Raw genomic sequence first — 15,971 nt, 5'->3', positions numbered from 1 at the left:
CCCCAGCAACAGTATCAGCATTGCAGCTGACCCAGATGAGACTTTGCTCATGCCCCCAAAGTGACAGTGCCGGTTCCTAAAGAGCAATAAGCATTGCACCCAGCCCATGGCTCCCTCCGCCAGGCCTCCCTACCGTGCAGCCCCTATGGGGTTAACAGCCAGTACAGCAGAGGCCCAGCACCTCTGGGCAATCTGATTGGCCCCCAGCCTGGCTGTTCCTGGATTAAATATTTAGAAGATCGCCTTGTTATCTCTGCTGCTGGTGGTGACAAAACCCTGTGTCCAATACGATGCAGGGGCCCAAAGGAGAAACTTTGTCCACACAGACGGCGGGCGGGTCACAGAGGCCAGACCTGCACCCCGATTCCATAGCCTGTGCTCAGTACAAGGGCAAAGGAAAAAAAAGGATGCGGCCAGATCAATCTGCTACTACAGGTCAGCACTTACTGGAAGTGGAATTTTCTTTCTCCCTTGACGGGCCAGCTGAAGGCCACCCTGTAGTTGCTGAGGTGACTGAAGTCACCACCTGTGCTCTGTCACTCTGACATGTGGACACTGAACAAATTTGGGAGTTCCAACAAACTGCTGGTGGGGACTCTGAACAGAGAGCCCCTCAATATACCCCAGGCCCCGAGTTTTCCAGTGCACTGACCCTGGGCCACGACTCTGTGCTTCCTGTTCAGGGTTGTGTGTGTGACATTAGCATTGACTGAAAACTATTTTTAAAACAAGAAACTGAATAGGAGTGTGAAAAACAGGGAAGATTTAAAAAACAGGAGAGAGAGAAGAGGGAGGGGAAAGAAGAGGAGAGGGAGGGAAGGAGAAAGGAAATAAGGGAAGGAAAGGAAAAAAGGAAGAAAGAAGAGGGGAAGAAAGGAAAGAAAGAAAAAAGACAGGGAAAGTAAGGAAGGAAGAGAGAGTGAGACCCCACTGTAGGACACTGGAATAATAACACAGCCAAAACCCTCCAATCAACTTCATTTTGTGTTAGCATCTGTTGGAAACCACATAGGTATTTCCTGCATATTCTCTCTTACCTTCCCCAGAATGCAGTAAAGCTGCATTTTCAAAGCCCCGTCCCAGCTGCTCTGTAAGTCTTGGTCAATGTTCAAATCCTCCCCAAAGCAGATCCAGATCTGCAAAACTCACCTGAGCCCTAGAGCTCCCCTGGTCATTGCGTCTGCACAACCGTATAAACAGACGGCTGTCAACAGAGTCAGTATAAACCCAGGGGTCAGAGGGCAAATAGCATTAATGATTAAATGGCACCCATTTGTTACTATAAATGTCTTTGATACTCAGGGGAAGCGGAACATGATAAAGGTGGCTCACTCCTGGCCAGCTTGGCTTCCTGAAAACATGCCCCGGAGAGTGGCAACACACTCCAGCACTGGGCCCAAGCAGGCTGCAGGAGGCCGAGCTCAAGCTTCTGTCTTATGTTTGACCCAGAGCCACCCATACCTGTGCAGTTGTCATTGCTGTCATTTTGTGATAGGCACGTTTCATCAGTCCCTACGTGATAGGTGAGGTTCATATGCTAACTCTTCTTCCTGTCACACACTGAGATAAATGGAGTGCCAGAGAGACAGAAAGACCTGTGCAAAGAGGAGAAGGGTGCAGGAGCAAAGGGCAGCAAATCAATCAAGGGTCAAAACATCTCCCAACTCATCCTCCAAGAGAGCCAAGGCAGGAGAAGCACAGGGTGTTGCCTGGGGTGTAGCACAGAGAAGGAGGGAAAGTGGGATCCCCTGGATCCCCAGCCACAAGGGAAAGGGAAGACATGCTGGGCTCAGTTATGTGTTCAGACCCTGGAAAGAGGGTACTTTGGGGACCCAGCAGGAGCCCATCCTAGCCCTTTAGCATCAGTGTAGAGCAACCAGGCAATCTCCTCAGGGCAAATCTGTTTCCCTGGTGCCCTGGTGCAGACACAGGTCCCAGAGCAGGAAGAGGCTCTCTAATCCCTGGGAGACTTCTGCAGATGACTGCTTCAGTAGACCTTCAGGGTCTGCCATCACCTGTGCACTAGAAAGAGGACATCTCTGTGTCCAGGGAGGAACTCAGCTGTGCTGAAAAACACACAAACACACCAAGGTCAAGGTCATCTACCGCAAAAGGATTGCTTTACAAGGACTTTCAAAATTCTCCTAAACATCCGGCTGGTGCCCAGCCTCTCCTCTCCTTTCCTCATACTCTTGGCCCCTCTCCTCCTCTTTCTAACTACAACACATGACCCTCTGGATCCAGGATTTCTCAGCCATTGGTTTGGCAGTATCTGTGTAGGTAGTGCATGCTGTGACAAACCGGATCAGATGGCAGACAACTCAGCCTGCTATTCCTGCTGGAGCTGGCCAACCATGCAAAGCCTGAAGTTCTAAAGTGGAAGTCAAAATAAACCTCTCCTTCTTTGAGTGGGGGTGTCAGGTATTGTGTCCTAGTGAGGAGAAAACACTTGCTTCCTGGTGGCTTTTGAAGCCGACTCAATCTGAACTTTCCTGGGCAGCCTCTGGGGCTGATTCAAGGCCTCTGCCCGAATTTATCATTTTGTGAAGAAGAGGTGGCTGGAGGATTAGTGACAGTGAGGATGGCAGGAACTATGTAACCTGAGTTGGCTGGCCAGCTGGGGAGAAAAGCATCTTTGCAATATGCAGGGAGAATGACACGCAGAAGGATCAGTCTGCATAACCCAATTAAGCTAGCATTTGAATTGTTTCTGGAGGCTGTTGCTTCAGTTTTTGATATGGAAACCTCTGTGCCCTGGGGAGTCATAGCCTCTTTGTTTGGAGGCTCCTACCCAGATGACATCCCTACAGCTGAGTGGCTCTGCCATCCCGCTGTGCTCATATCTATTACAGAGAGCACTACACGAACAAATGGGAGACTGTCAGAGTGGCCCCAAAGATTACATATCAGTACTTCAGCTGGCCTTATTTACACTGCTTAGAGCCAATTGAAGAGAGAAGGAAGTACCATAACCAACTCTGTACATATCAGTAGTTGGAAATAAGACTCAATTTAACTAATATCACACCAGGTGTTCTACATTCAAGAAGGGGCACCCCTGTAGTCTTCTACACAATGGTGAGCATTAGGAACACGATGTTAAGGGAAGGAAGCCAGACAGATGTCAAGGGATCAGGCACCACAGAACCCCATTTTTATGAAATGTCCCAGCAGTTCTAGTTTGCAGAAGCAGAACCTAGATTCTTGGTTTCCAGGTTGGAGGTGGTGACTCCAAGGGGCATGAGGTCTTTTGGGGGATGGCGAAGCTGCTCCCAAGTTAGACAGTAGCCAGGGCCGCGTGACTCCAAGGCTGCACTGGAACCCACTGACTCCTCTCCTCCAATGGATCCACTTTAGGGGGTGTAATTCACAGCTCGCAGCTCAGGTGGAATTGGCGATGGCTCTGTGGTCCAGATAACATTATTCCCACACCCATGCCAGGCTGAGAGCTGACGTCAGCCAAGGGGAATCAATTAAATTAACAGCCACTACTGGCTTCTATTTTCAAGAACTGATACTGATTAGCATTTCAGGCAAAGTGGTGGGAAAGGAAGCTGCACCCACACTGTGAAATAACCTGTATTCCAGGGGCACTGCTCACCTCCCAGGGAGAAAACCCACCTCCACCACCTGCCCAGGCAAGTGCTGTCAGCATGCGCTCAGTTACTCCTGGGGTACCAAGCTAACAGAATTCAGAGAGATCTGGTAAGATGCCTGAGGCCACACGACCGGGAATCAGGACGAAGTGTGGCTGCCCTGCCTTCCTTCTTCTCCTGTTTCCAGCTGCCCCAAGATACAGGAGAAATGCTCTCTGCACCCCCGGCAGCACCTGAAGAGCTAGAAGTTCTCCATTTCAGGGAGTTCTGTGGGTAAGAGCTGAGGGGCAGGGTGCACCAGGGCTCCCCCTATACCAACCAACTGGGGAGGAAGGGCATGAACTCTAGGGCCAGCAGCCCGGGGCCCCTGGGTGCGTCCAGACCCTTCTGGAGATTTCTATGCAGCAAGCATCTTGCAGGACCTACAGTGTCTACTATGCAGCATCATCCTTCCAGCAGTGAAACACACTCAAGTTGTGTCACCTTTGCAACTTGGGTGGAAGGGAGCCAAGTCTCCCCTGCAAGCAGCACTTACTGAGTGTCACCCATGCTGGGTGGCATCAGGGACTCTGATTTTCCAGCCAGATACTGTATGCAGGTGAATCAAAGCCTTGGATGTCTCCTCTCCCTAGGTCTCAGTCCCTTTATCCTTGTCCCCAATCTCATATGCTAAGGAAATGCTCAGCAAAGCCGCTGTCTTTGCCCTGGTTTTTGGTGAAGCATCTGCCAGGATGTTTCTAGAAGTGAAAACCAGATTCACTGTTCCAACCATAGAAACTGGAAAAAAGGGACAAAGGAAATGGACTGAGACCTGGGTAAATGAGAAGAATGGGGACACGGGGCTGCCCAGAAGCCTGGGGAGTTTGCAGATGGCTGAATAATTGGAGTAAAAATTGTCAGTGATGTGCCACTTTCCTCTGCCAAAAACTGACTCCTCCATTCATAAATAACCTCAGAGAAAAGGCTGCGCGAATGGGCACTGCCATTTGTAATCATGACGTCCCTCTTACAATGGGCAGCCAGAGTGCTTGGTGGGTAAACCTGTGATTCTGGATCACTCATTAAAGTCAGAAAGGAAACACTAAGAGTCATTCACAGTATTTTCCAGAAAGGTATTTGATTTTGCCCTTCTTCCAAATTTGCGTGGGAAGTTTCTAGTTTTTTCCTAATGATCAAAACTTGTATAGTGAAAATTAAACTTCATTTTGAAATAAAGCTTTCAGTGATTTGCCTTTCAATTCTGCATCTAGTACCTCACACTCTATTTTGCTTTACAGTTTTTTTTTTTTTTTTTTGGAGCCAGGCTGATGATTTTACTTGGCAAGGCATGTCCTTTCTTGGCATATGCTCTGCTAATGTGTAATTTTGAATATTAAAAAATACCAAAACATTGAATAAACCAGAATAAATGGATAAGTTCATGGAAACTTATAATCTAGTGAGACTGAAGCACAAATAAATAAAAAATATAAGCACACTTGAAAGTAACTGGTGAAGAAACTGAAAGTAACTCAATACCTCTCAAAAGCATAAGTCCAGGACTAAATAGATTCCCCAGATAATTCTTTTTTTAAAAAAAATTTCTCTTTTTTTTTCTTTTTATCAGTACCAGGGTCCGAACTCATGACTGCACATTTGCAAGGCAAGCGCTTATGCCACTGAGCTAAATCCCCAGCCCCTTCCCCAGATAATTCTAGCAAGCATTTAAAGAAGAATTAATGCCAGTCCTTTTCAAACTCTTCCAAAAAATCAGAAGAAAAGACACACATACCTATTGTATGAGTTCAGAATTAGCCCAACAAAAATACACAATACCAGACCAGATATAATGAAAGACCACTATCCCTAATGAATAACAGTACCAACATCCTAAACAAAATCCTAGCAAACCAAATGCAATAGCGCATTAAAAGGGTCTCACTTCATGTCCAGGTGGGATTCCATCTCCTGCCCAGACAGTGATAGATAACTCCCAGGAGTGGGATGAGGTCACTGTTACTATGAGGGTCTTGGTGACTCCAGAATGCAGGGTCTCTGTCATATGCCATTTGGTTCACTAGTCTGACCCTACAAAAAACAGGATGCATGTCCCCTGCATGTCCCTCACATCACAGCAGAAAACTTTAGAAATGACCCAGAAGCAGCAGATTGCAACTGCCTGATGCACCATCTCTCCTCGGTGTGCATGGAGCAAATTGACCCAGGCTATGTTCAGTGAAGCTATTGATTGGACAGTGGATATTTCCCTAAATGGATCAGAAGCAGTTTCCACTTGCATGGGACCAAATGTGGACCAAAAACATCTGTGCAGACAGCTCCTCTGAACTCCAGACCTGATGGCTAACTGTGGACCCGCAGTGCCACTTGGATCATCCCAGACTTTTCAGTGTCCCCCAAACTCTTCCCTTCCCTGCCCCAGGAAAGACTTAGATTCTCCATAAATAGCCCCATGGCTTCCTGTTCAGCTGGGATCCTCAGCATCACCCTTGATTCCTGTGCTTCCCTCTTCACCTCGTGCATCTTTCAGGGACTCATTGATTCTGTGTCCAGGCTGCATCTCAGTTCTGTCAGCTCTTATGTGGCCACCCCAGCCCGGGGAGGCCCAGGTCCCATGGTGCTCCTGCCTAAGGGTTTGCTCAGTGGCTTTCCCAGCATTGGGGGGACAGGTGCATCCCGACCACAGCCTCCCTCCATGCCTCAGCTGTCCTTACAGTCACTGCCTGTTGCCACAGTTTCTAGCAGCTGTGGCCGATGTCTCTGCTGCAGCCGAGAATGTGACTATGTGTTGTTCTGCTCGCTGTTGTAACCAGAAGCCAACTCATGCAAGGTGCTCAATAAAAACTTCATGAGAGCACAACCATAGCATGGCTGAACTATTCCTGGAGCCTACCCCGTGCAACCCTTGAATCCAAACGGCGCCAGTCACTGTGCTGGAATAAAGCACTTTGACCTTGTTTCCAAAACACTGATTTGTGTAGTTTACTCAGTTATAGTAAGGGCAGTGCCAGAGGGCAGAAGAAAAAGCGGAGAGCAGAGTGAGATGCCTGCCTCGAGGTGACCTAGGCCCTAGGCTCTGCTCTTTCATCCTGGAACTGGAGCAGCGCTGAGAACAGAGCCCTGGTCACTGGCTTGGAAATGGTGACCTGAGTCCCTATTGGCCAGCTGCCCACGCTGAAGCTCCTGGGAAGACATGGGGGTTGGGGGGCTGGCCCGTGAGCCCCGCAGATCTCTGCTCCCTCCCTTCCTGGTGGCCTTTTATTAAGGATGTGTTTTGCGGGCCCGCCCACATGACTACTCCTCTTCCTTAACAAAAAAAAAAAAAAAAAAAAAAAATTAGGAGTTTGTGTATAAAACAAAATACCTGCTGCCACCTCAGTGCAACTTACCAGGTCAGCTGATAGTCCCACCTGTTGTGTGGCTGGTCCCTCGTGTCCCCTGGAGGAAGGAGCATGCCACCTGTGGGAGTACAATCCGTTCCTTTGCTCTGCCCGGGGTCAGTGGATCATCTGCAGAAGCAGGGTCACAGAGAAAGCAGCCGTTAGAGTCTTATTCTCTTTTATCCAGCGTTTGTTTTTCTGACTGCAATTTTTAAAACTTCGTCAGCAAGCCTATTTTTGTCTCCTGAGAATCAGGTCGAAGAAGAAGAATATGTCCATATTTAAAAGAGTTGCAGAGAGCGAGGTTCATGCAGGAGACTGTATGAAGCAGACAGCCCGTTTTCCCTTCCTGTTTTTATAGAGAAAGAAGGAAACAGGGCCAGCGAATTGGGTTTCTGTGAGGGGAGGCGTGGCCAGAGGCTGCACGGTACACTCCAGCCCTGGGCCTTCTACAGGAAGGAGGCCTGGGCCTTGAGCGCCTTCTGTGTGTGCTTGGCCTCAGCGTTCCTGCTGAGCGGGGTGCTATCCTGAGCCCCAGATGTGAGCAAATGCAGCGTGCCTAATGGGCCAACCTCACAAAGCCAGGACAGAAGGGAGGTGGGATTCAAACTCAGATTTACCTGTTCCAAGCCTGGGCCTCTCCCCTGTGACATCACTTCCTGAAATCAAATATCCTGCGCCCTCATCCTTGCTCTGGTTGCTCAGGCCCTGGGCAAATTTCCATGTCAGTGTGCTGAGCTCACCATGGCCTGGAGTCACAGTCTGCCCTCCTTCTCCCTTGTGTGATTTCGTGGTGAGCAAACTTTAAGGGCAAGAATGTATTAATCACTCTGCAGGTGTGAGCCCCTTGAAGCTGCCCTGGGAGGGGAGCAGTGTGTTTATCCACATTTGCTAATGGGAATCACAGGTGGAACTTGGGGTCGGGATTCCCTGCAAGGTGCCCTTTGGGGCCAGCCCGTTGGACCTCATGTCCAGGCTGCCTGGGCCAAGTCTGCGTTCTTCAAACTGTGGGCCCCCGACTCCAAGAACTGGTGATCTTGGGTATGTCGTGTAACTTCCTGGCCTCTGTTCCTTCTCTGTGAGAGCAGATGACACACGAGCCCACCAGCCTCCCAGGGTCCAGTGACACAGAGGTGCAAAGGCTGTCCCAGCATCTTCCTAAGTCATCTTGCTGCCTCTATAACTGGCATGTCAAAACAGAACTTGAGAAGTTAGTTTTTTTCTTTTAGAGATAAGCAATTTCTAAAAACTTACTTCTGCCAAATATGTCACCAATACCTGCTCCTCTCCTCAGTCATAAAGTGGTGACAGAACATGCAGGTGGTGACCCTGAGAGGCCAGAACCCCATTTCCTTTCCACAGGAAAAGGGAGATCGAGCAGAGATGGTCTACAGTGATAAAGCATGTGTGGAGCTCGATACCAGCCTCCCTGTTCTCCTCTTGCTGTTCTTTGCTGTGAAAGACCCTTGCCAACCTGCTCATGGGGAGACGGGGATTTGGACTCCTCAGCGCTGGCTTTAAATAAATCTTTTGTCCTTTTTTTTTTTTTTTTACCAAAAAACAAAACAAAACCAAAAAAGGCCTCCCTCCTTTGATGTTGGTCAGCTGCCTGCAAAAGGACCTGAGTTTATGAAGCCAAGTAGCCTGCAAGCCTGGTAATCTTGGCATCCTGCTCCTCAGTTCCATACTATGAAAACCCTCTAGAATGTGCATCTTGTCCCTCTGATCATGTGTAACATCCCAGAGCTCCCACTGGCTCCAAAGTCTCCAGCACACAAGCCTCAGTCCTCAGCCTGCACTCTGATGCCTCACAGCCTGGCTGTGCCCTCCTTTTGTACCTTTAGTTGGTGGCCCAGTCCACCCCGTCCCCTTCCCTCCAGCTCCACAAGCTTGGCTCCCCTCTGCCCAATGGTTCTCTTCTTGAAACCTGCTCCCCAGCTTGCTGTTTTCTCCTTCAGCTCTAAGTTCAGATGTCACCTCCCCACAGAGACCCCTTTGGACTCCAGTGTCTCTGCAGAAGTCGTCCAGACCATGAGCTTCACTGCTTTATTTTAAATCTCTCCATGGGATTCACAATCCAAGAGTGTCTTATCTTTTGTGAATCTGATGTTACTGTGTCCTAGTGAGGTAGGACAGAAGAAATAAAAGAAGGTAGAAAGAGACAAGGAAAGCATAACAAAAAAAAAAACTGTACATTTATGAAAAAGACTGTAACTTCCAGGACCCGGTCAAAGTTACCCAAGGTGATCCACATCAGCATTACTTTGGTTCATTTCTGGTTTCTTCCCTGCGAGACCCATCAAACTCAAAATTCCTCAGGAATACTGGAAGCTCATATATTGTCTTAATTGAGAAAGTAAAGAAACCTGACCCTAAGATAAAGGAACAGATTGGGAGAATTCAGAGAATATTTAAATAACTCTTAGAACAAAACAAAACAAATAAACAAAAAACCCACACTGGACCCAGGAGTAGAATGGGCTGGTACCTTTTTGGGGAGCTATTTTTCTATTCCCTCAAGAGAAGTATAAATGTTCCTTGCTCCAGGAAATAAGTCTCATTTCTGAACACCTACAGATAACTCTTGGGTCCTAAAGTCTCCGCCTAATAAAGCCTTCCCATGTTTCTTGTTGATGCATCCTCAAAATTCTTTTTGTGAAAGGCAGTCAATGAACATGGAAGCTCCTTATTTCAGCTGCAGGGACCATCTCGGCCGTAGCCTGGTGGCACTGGGACGTCAGCCTGTCTCATTCACTGCTACATCCTCAGCATGAAGAAAGGCTTGGAACACACCAGACAGTGGATAGGCTCCTGAGACTGAATGGCACTGGACCACCACCGACCAGTCAGTGTGATGCTCCTTGCTTGGTTGGCATCTTCAGTCCTTAAAGACAAAGGCTGGTAACCATTGATGATTACCTTGTATTATGTTTTTATATTATCTATTATGTCCACCCTTCTGACTTGACCGATTCTGTCCTGTTATGACTCATTTGGTTTTACTCTCTTCCAAAAAAGCAATAAGAACCGTGGGAGCAATGAAACCCAAAATGTGTAATAGTCATTGTACAAAAGAGAGGAAAAGAAAGTGCTCTAAACTATATAACTGCATGTATATTTAAGTGCATAAGATAGAAAATGATATCACAGAGTTTTATTGGATCATTGAACAGAACTGTTTGCAGTATCATTGTTGGAATGTCCACTCTACAAGCTTTAATTTTGTGACTTGAACAATTATTTTTAAGATGGCAATATGTAATCCATTAACTAGTGATTTCCTACTGTTCATTTTTTTCTTCTGTAAATCTGTATAACTTGTACCCTTTCACTTCTTTTTTCTTTTCTCCTTAAATAAAAAAAAAAAAGACAAAGGCTGGACATGGTACATTCTGCATCAGACAGTGATTCTGTTTCTTGCCGAGATGCTGTGTTTTGCAGAGATTTTTGATGAATGACAGCAGGCTGTGATGCTCGCTGTGTGACCTCGAGCCAGTAACTCAACTTCTTTTTGCCTCTGTCCTACAATGACAGCAATGTAGCACCTGCTTCATCAGGCTGGTGTGAGAGCTCCATGGCTTGGGACACAGAAAGGTGAGAGAGCAGAGTGTGATGCATCCAAGAGGACTTTAAGTGATGGCTATGGGTTGGGGCAATACTGCTTCTACCATTTAAGAAAGAATGAAAAAGAGGCTCAAAGAGTTGGAATAACCTGTTCTGACCACAGTGCCAATGACAGCCAAGTCAGGATGACTTCTTCCAGTCCACAGCTTCCACCACTTCTGTGATCACGCCTTGGGGAGATGAGGGCCACGTCTCTTCATCCAACTTTTCTTTAACCTGAGGTCAGAGACAGCCAGGACTCTGTCTGTTACCCAGGACAGCAATCAAGCATCCTTCGAGGAGTGCATTGATGGGTTCATCCCAGCACCTCCCCTACCACCTGTCCACCAGCCGTAGGCATTGATGTTGGGGGCCAGCAACAGCTGAGACTAAGTCACACAACCTGATCTCATTCTGCTTCTCTGCCAGCTAATCTGTGTGTAGTCCTGTGCGCTCTGCCACTAAACCTGTCCCAAGCTGCATGAGACCCTTCCCTGCAGCCAGCTGGATTCAGTTGTTGTCCTGTCTGTATCAGGGCACATCTCCCAACAGCTCCTGTCTCCATCCTCTCTCTCCTACTATCAGGTCACCCTCAGGAGCAGCTGACCATTTTAAATGTCCTTTGCAACATGTGGCTGCCCTTCTGCAAACCCTACAGTGGTCCCCCATTGTCTTCCACACCAAAACCCAAGTCACTCCTCAGACCACGGTGTGGACCCTGAGGCCTGTGGCAAGATACTGGCTTGGCAGGATTGGAATGAAGCTGGGAGGTGTTTGTGTGTGTGTGTGTGTGTGTGTGTGTGTGTGTGTGTGTATGATACATAAGTGAAACTTACAAGATGTAGTTTTTTGTGTTTTTTTCTTGTACAGTAGGCAAGTGCTCACCACTGCAGCTCTTCAGCTCCAAGCATGTCACACAGATGGGCATCTGTGGGGATGCCCATGGGAATAACCACCACCAGAACAAGATGTGGAGCATGCCTGATACCTCAGGAGACTTCCCCATCCTTCTTGAGGGATGACAGTCCCACCCCTCATGCCACATTAGTTCAGCCCGCCCTTGCACTTCCAGTGTGTGGCATCTGCCTGGATTCTCCACTTGGCACCACGTGGATTCCATGCGCCCCATGCTGCCTGTCTTCACAGTTTGCCTCCTTTTATCACTTGGTGTGGGGAAACCATATTGTTCCCTCTGTCCTCGCTGGTGGGTATCTGGGTTGATGTCAGGTTGGGGCACTTTTGAACAGCGCTACTGGAATATCCTTAACTTCATCTTTGGATGCCCAAGGATGCTCCATTCTGTTGTGCATACCCAGGAGTGGGGGTGGAGGGTGCGGGGTGGGTTGCTGTGTCACTGCGGCTGTGGATGCTTCGTGGTTGTGGCTGCCACCAAACCTGCAAATCGGTGCTTTGCAAGGGATTTCAGATGCGGGCAAGACCACACTGTGAGAAATGCTCCTGGGCCCAGAGCCTCGGAGGATGGGCAGACACATTCCTCTTGGTCTTCTTTCCTGGGCTTGAGGTTCCAGCAATGCGATGTGCGGCGGAGGAGAATTGGGAGCTCTCACAGTCCACCTGTGAGCACCTCTTTCGGACACACCCCTCTCACTTACCGCTCCTGACTAAGATAAAGGAGCTGAGAACAGGGAAGCATGGACAGTTTGGAGAGGGGAGAAGCCAGGCCCCCGAACCCACACACCAAGGTGTACCTCTAACTCTAACGGACAGCTAGAATGACGCTCAGTATTAGGAGAATGGAAGCTGCTGAACTAGGTTATCTCTGCAGGGAGTGCCTATCTTCTTAACCATCTCAAGATAATTGCAAAGCACTTTCCTGCCAGGCCAGGCACCTAACAAAGGTAGTGAGGTCAAAAGCCCGGCTCTCCTTCAGCTGGGCTTGGCAGATGCCCCAGCAGATAAGTGCAAGCTACCAGGAAACCGCCCCTTTCAGCCAACTTTGAGTGTTTTACACCAGACCCAGCCAGTTTTTCCAGGAGAAGGTCAGGAAACAGTGATCCATGGAGACTGAGGCACAGAGGAAGGGGTTGCCAGGCTTGTGGGCTCTTGCTGGGCTTCCTCAGCCCCTCTGCTGCCCGTTATTGTTATCAAGCAGGCTGGCTCAGCACTGCTGGCTGTGGTATGAAGCTGCTCTCTGCTGTCCTCAGAGAGCAGGGCAAGCAGGGACCTCAAAAGGCAGCAGCTGAGCAGGCTCCCAGAAGGGGAGAAGGGCTCCAACAGCCCAGGGCCAAGGAAGCATCTCTTATGCCAGGCTCAGCATTGGTAGCCCTGCCATGGCCCCACTGCAGGCTAGATCCCATGTTCCTCTTCCGGCTCCCTGAATGCCCTCTGCCACAGCAGCCACAGCAACACTGCTCTCCTGGACTCTCCTGCTCTAGAAATGCAGCAAAATGACAAGTGCACCTGAGCCACACTGAGCTGTGGCGACAAGGCCTGGTTGTGCAGAAGCTAAAAGAGGCCCCTGAGATGTTGGCTCTAAAGCTAGAGGGCCGGAAAACAGCAGGTACAGGAGTACTCTGACCCTCATGACTGCTTGTCTCTTACTGATCTTCCTTCCTTCCTTCCTTCCTTCCTTCCTTCCTTCCTTCCTTCCTTCCATCTCCTCCTCTCCTCCTCCTTTCCTCTTTATCCCTCTTCTTTCTTTCTTTCTTTCTTTCTTTCTTTCTTTCTTTCTTTCTTTCTTTCTTTCTTTCCTCCCTCTCTGACCCTTTCTAGCACTGGGGATAGACTCCAAAGTTTTTGCCCTTTGTACATTCCCAGCCCAATTTCTGTCTTTTATTATGAGACAGGGTCTTGTTAAGTTGCCCAGGCTGGGCTCGAGTTTGAGATGCGGGCCTTTTCCTCAGCCTCTAAGAGTACTGGAATTACCATATCCAGCTTGTGACATTTCTTAAAAGCAGAAGAAAAAATGCCCATGTGAAAAATGTGACATCTACATCTCAAAGATGATGGCCCTGAGAGGGAGGTGGAGGTATAGCCTGCCTCTCCTGTTATAGAATGTATGAGTGAACAGGTGATTGAGTAGACTTCAAATGAATGAACAAAGAAGTCTAATATTCCATCTGTGCTTTTAAAAAGTAAATTGATCTATTAAGATCACAAAGTTGTGAAGGTCTTCTGCCTAACAACAATCTAGCTCTTTAGCAAGTGAATCCTTCTCTGAATTAGTGGTCTGGAGACATTTTGGTTACCATACCTGGAGCAGAGGAGCTGCTGGTGTGTAGTGAAGAGACTGGATTTTCCATGTACGTTTCCTGTCCAGCCCATCTCACTGGACACCATCCTTTATCTTACCTTTTCCTGCTGGTACTTCAATAAATCTTATCTCTCACGGCAGCCTCTGGTATTTTCTCCCTTCTCTCTATGATCTACCGCACCAGTGCAGCACACCTGGGCTGTTTCTCTATAGAGCACTCTTAGACATGTGAACTTTTCCAATTCAAAGTGCTTTTAAAAATGATGTCCCTTTGGAGTGCTATTTAGATGAATTTGTGATCTGATCACAAGAAAGCAAGCTGGTGATTCTAACGCAATTGCCAGTGAGGTGGTTCCTGTCTTCATCTGTAAAAAGTTTATCTGGATCTCCATGCGCATGTTGAAGGCTCCAGCCAGCCAGTGTTCTTTATAATCTTTGTCTTTTCTTTTTTCAATTCATGACCTGATCATTTGGATACAATATGGGGGAATCAGGGGTTAGACTACCTCTTCCTTCAGGGCCCACACTGTGTGATTAGCTTGGCTAAGATGACTCCAGATGAGAAGCAGATGCAGGTTGAGACGCTCACCTGCTTAAAGGAACGTTGCTTTTCTCACCAGACAGTGCCCACCTCTGAAGCAGCCTGCTTAGGACCTCAGTGCCAGTGTTGAAGGTGGTTCCTGTATATACAATGTTTTTCCACCAGCAACTCTGTGTCTGCTTCTTTTGAGTTTAATGTGCCCAACTGTGGGCTTCATTGTTCCTCCGAGGCAAGTCCAGCAGCAGCTTTCCTTGGGCACACAGGAAGGCCACTCAAAGTGCATTGTGTCCCAGCAGTTGTGAGATCCATGCACCAGGGACACCTGGCTGTGTATGGAGGCTCCCGCTGCCACCTCCTGCGTTCTACATTGTGCCACCTCTAAGCCTCAATTCCCTGCCATCTCAGGCCCCATGCCTGGAGAGAGAAAGGATGGCACTATGCTGACCAAGCCCACTGGTGCTTGGGAGGACCACCAGTTCTGTAGTATGGTGAATGGATCAGCTTCCCCTGTGAGAACCATGGTAGACACACACACACACACACATGCACACACACACACTTTTAAAAAGATAGGCAGTGGAAAGGCCATTGAACCAGATCAGATATGCAATCATAAAATACTGAACAGAATCTAAGTTAAGACCTAATCTAAAATAACTGGAGCCAGCTTGCCGCATGGGACAGGAGATAAACTTTCTGGTCCTCAAGTTTGTAAAGTCTTACGTTTTTTTTGCTTTGTTTTGTCCAAGGTACTTCTCACCCTTTCATAATTAATTAGTTAACTATTAAGAATTAGAGGATTATAACTATATAAACGTATCTTAATATTTACTCATGATTAACAAAACATTAATATCTACCTAAATTACTTGTATAATAGTAATGAATAATTAGATTGATAGTAAATTAATCAATCAGGACTTTCCTATTAAGAACACTTTGTGACAAGATAAAGATTAGGGTGACATTTGGGTGACCCAAATTTTAACCTCAAAAGTCAAAAGCACAGGAATTGTTAGCAATGCTTCTAACATCTGTCACTCTCTAACAAGATTTTCTGAGTGGTGACATCCCCTGAAATGTTACCTCTCTTTACTCCTTGTTTCCTAGTCACTGCTAATTAGCCTCCCCCCAATAGCCCCCGCTTTTAGACAGGCTTATGTGAGCCAGAAAAGAATCAGAAATCAGAAGACTCAGAAAGCGAGAGCTAGATCCAACAGTGGGAAAAAATTCCAGATTGTCAACAATCATGCATTTCCATAGCAAGATGAACCAGTGCCACCAAGGAAGGACACCAAATCATACTAAAGGCCAAAGGGACTCAGGGACAGGAGACCAGGGCCGCTTCACTTCACTTCACCGAGAGTGGTCACAGGAAGCAGGGGGACTTTGTCTTGCTTTAGGAATCACTGAGCTGTGAATTTGTTTGCAGGGTCCAATGATTCCACATCCACAAGGGAAACTGTAGAATCTGGATTCAGCCAAACCCTCTGGCCCAGCTGCACAGCCACCTCTGAGGCCAGTTCACCCCACCACTGATTGCACCAAGTTCCAGTGCAGGAGCTGTCGGACAGAAGTCTCAGGAGACAAGAAACCCAGAACAATATTCCAGCCTGGTGAAACCCCAAAGGAGTCTACTT

The 15,971-nt window shown here is 47.8% G+C and overlaps 1 protein-coding gene across 4 annotated transcripts in view; it reads right to left on the bottom strand.

Annotated features, from left to right (window-relative positions):
* The window catches only part of Slc2a9 (solute carrier family 2 member 9), a 138,445-nt gene extending 131,100 nt beyond the window's left edge, over positions 1 to 7,345 (bottom strand). For 2 of the 4 annotated variants that reach the window (XM_013146559.3, XM_013146558.3), the window contains exon 1: positions 6,983 to 7,345. The gene's annotated coding sequence lies outside the window, so the exon portion shown is untranslated. Of the gene's footprint in view, positions 1 to 1,149; positions 1,181 to 6,982 lie in introns of those variants that run through there. The other 2 variants (XM_013146562.3, XM_013146561.3) reach the window with 2 other exon arrangements.
* Between the last annotated feature and the right edge of the window lie 8,626 nt (positions 7,346 to 15,971).

Source organism: Cavia porcellus, unplaced genomic scaffold, assembly GCF_034190915.1.
Source record: "Cavia porcellus strain 051 isolate PalLab524CR breed Dunkin Hartley unplaced genomic scaffold, mCavPor4.1 scaffold_18, whole genome shotgun sequence".
NCBI classification, from domain to species: domain Eukaryota; kingdom Metazoa; phylum Chordata; class Mammalia; order Rodentia; family Caviidae; genus Cavia; species Cavia porcellus.
The sequence above is the reverse complement of the archived record's forward strand: the minus strand, read 5'-3'. Positions and strand labels throughout refer to the sequence as shown.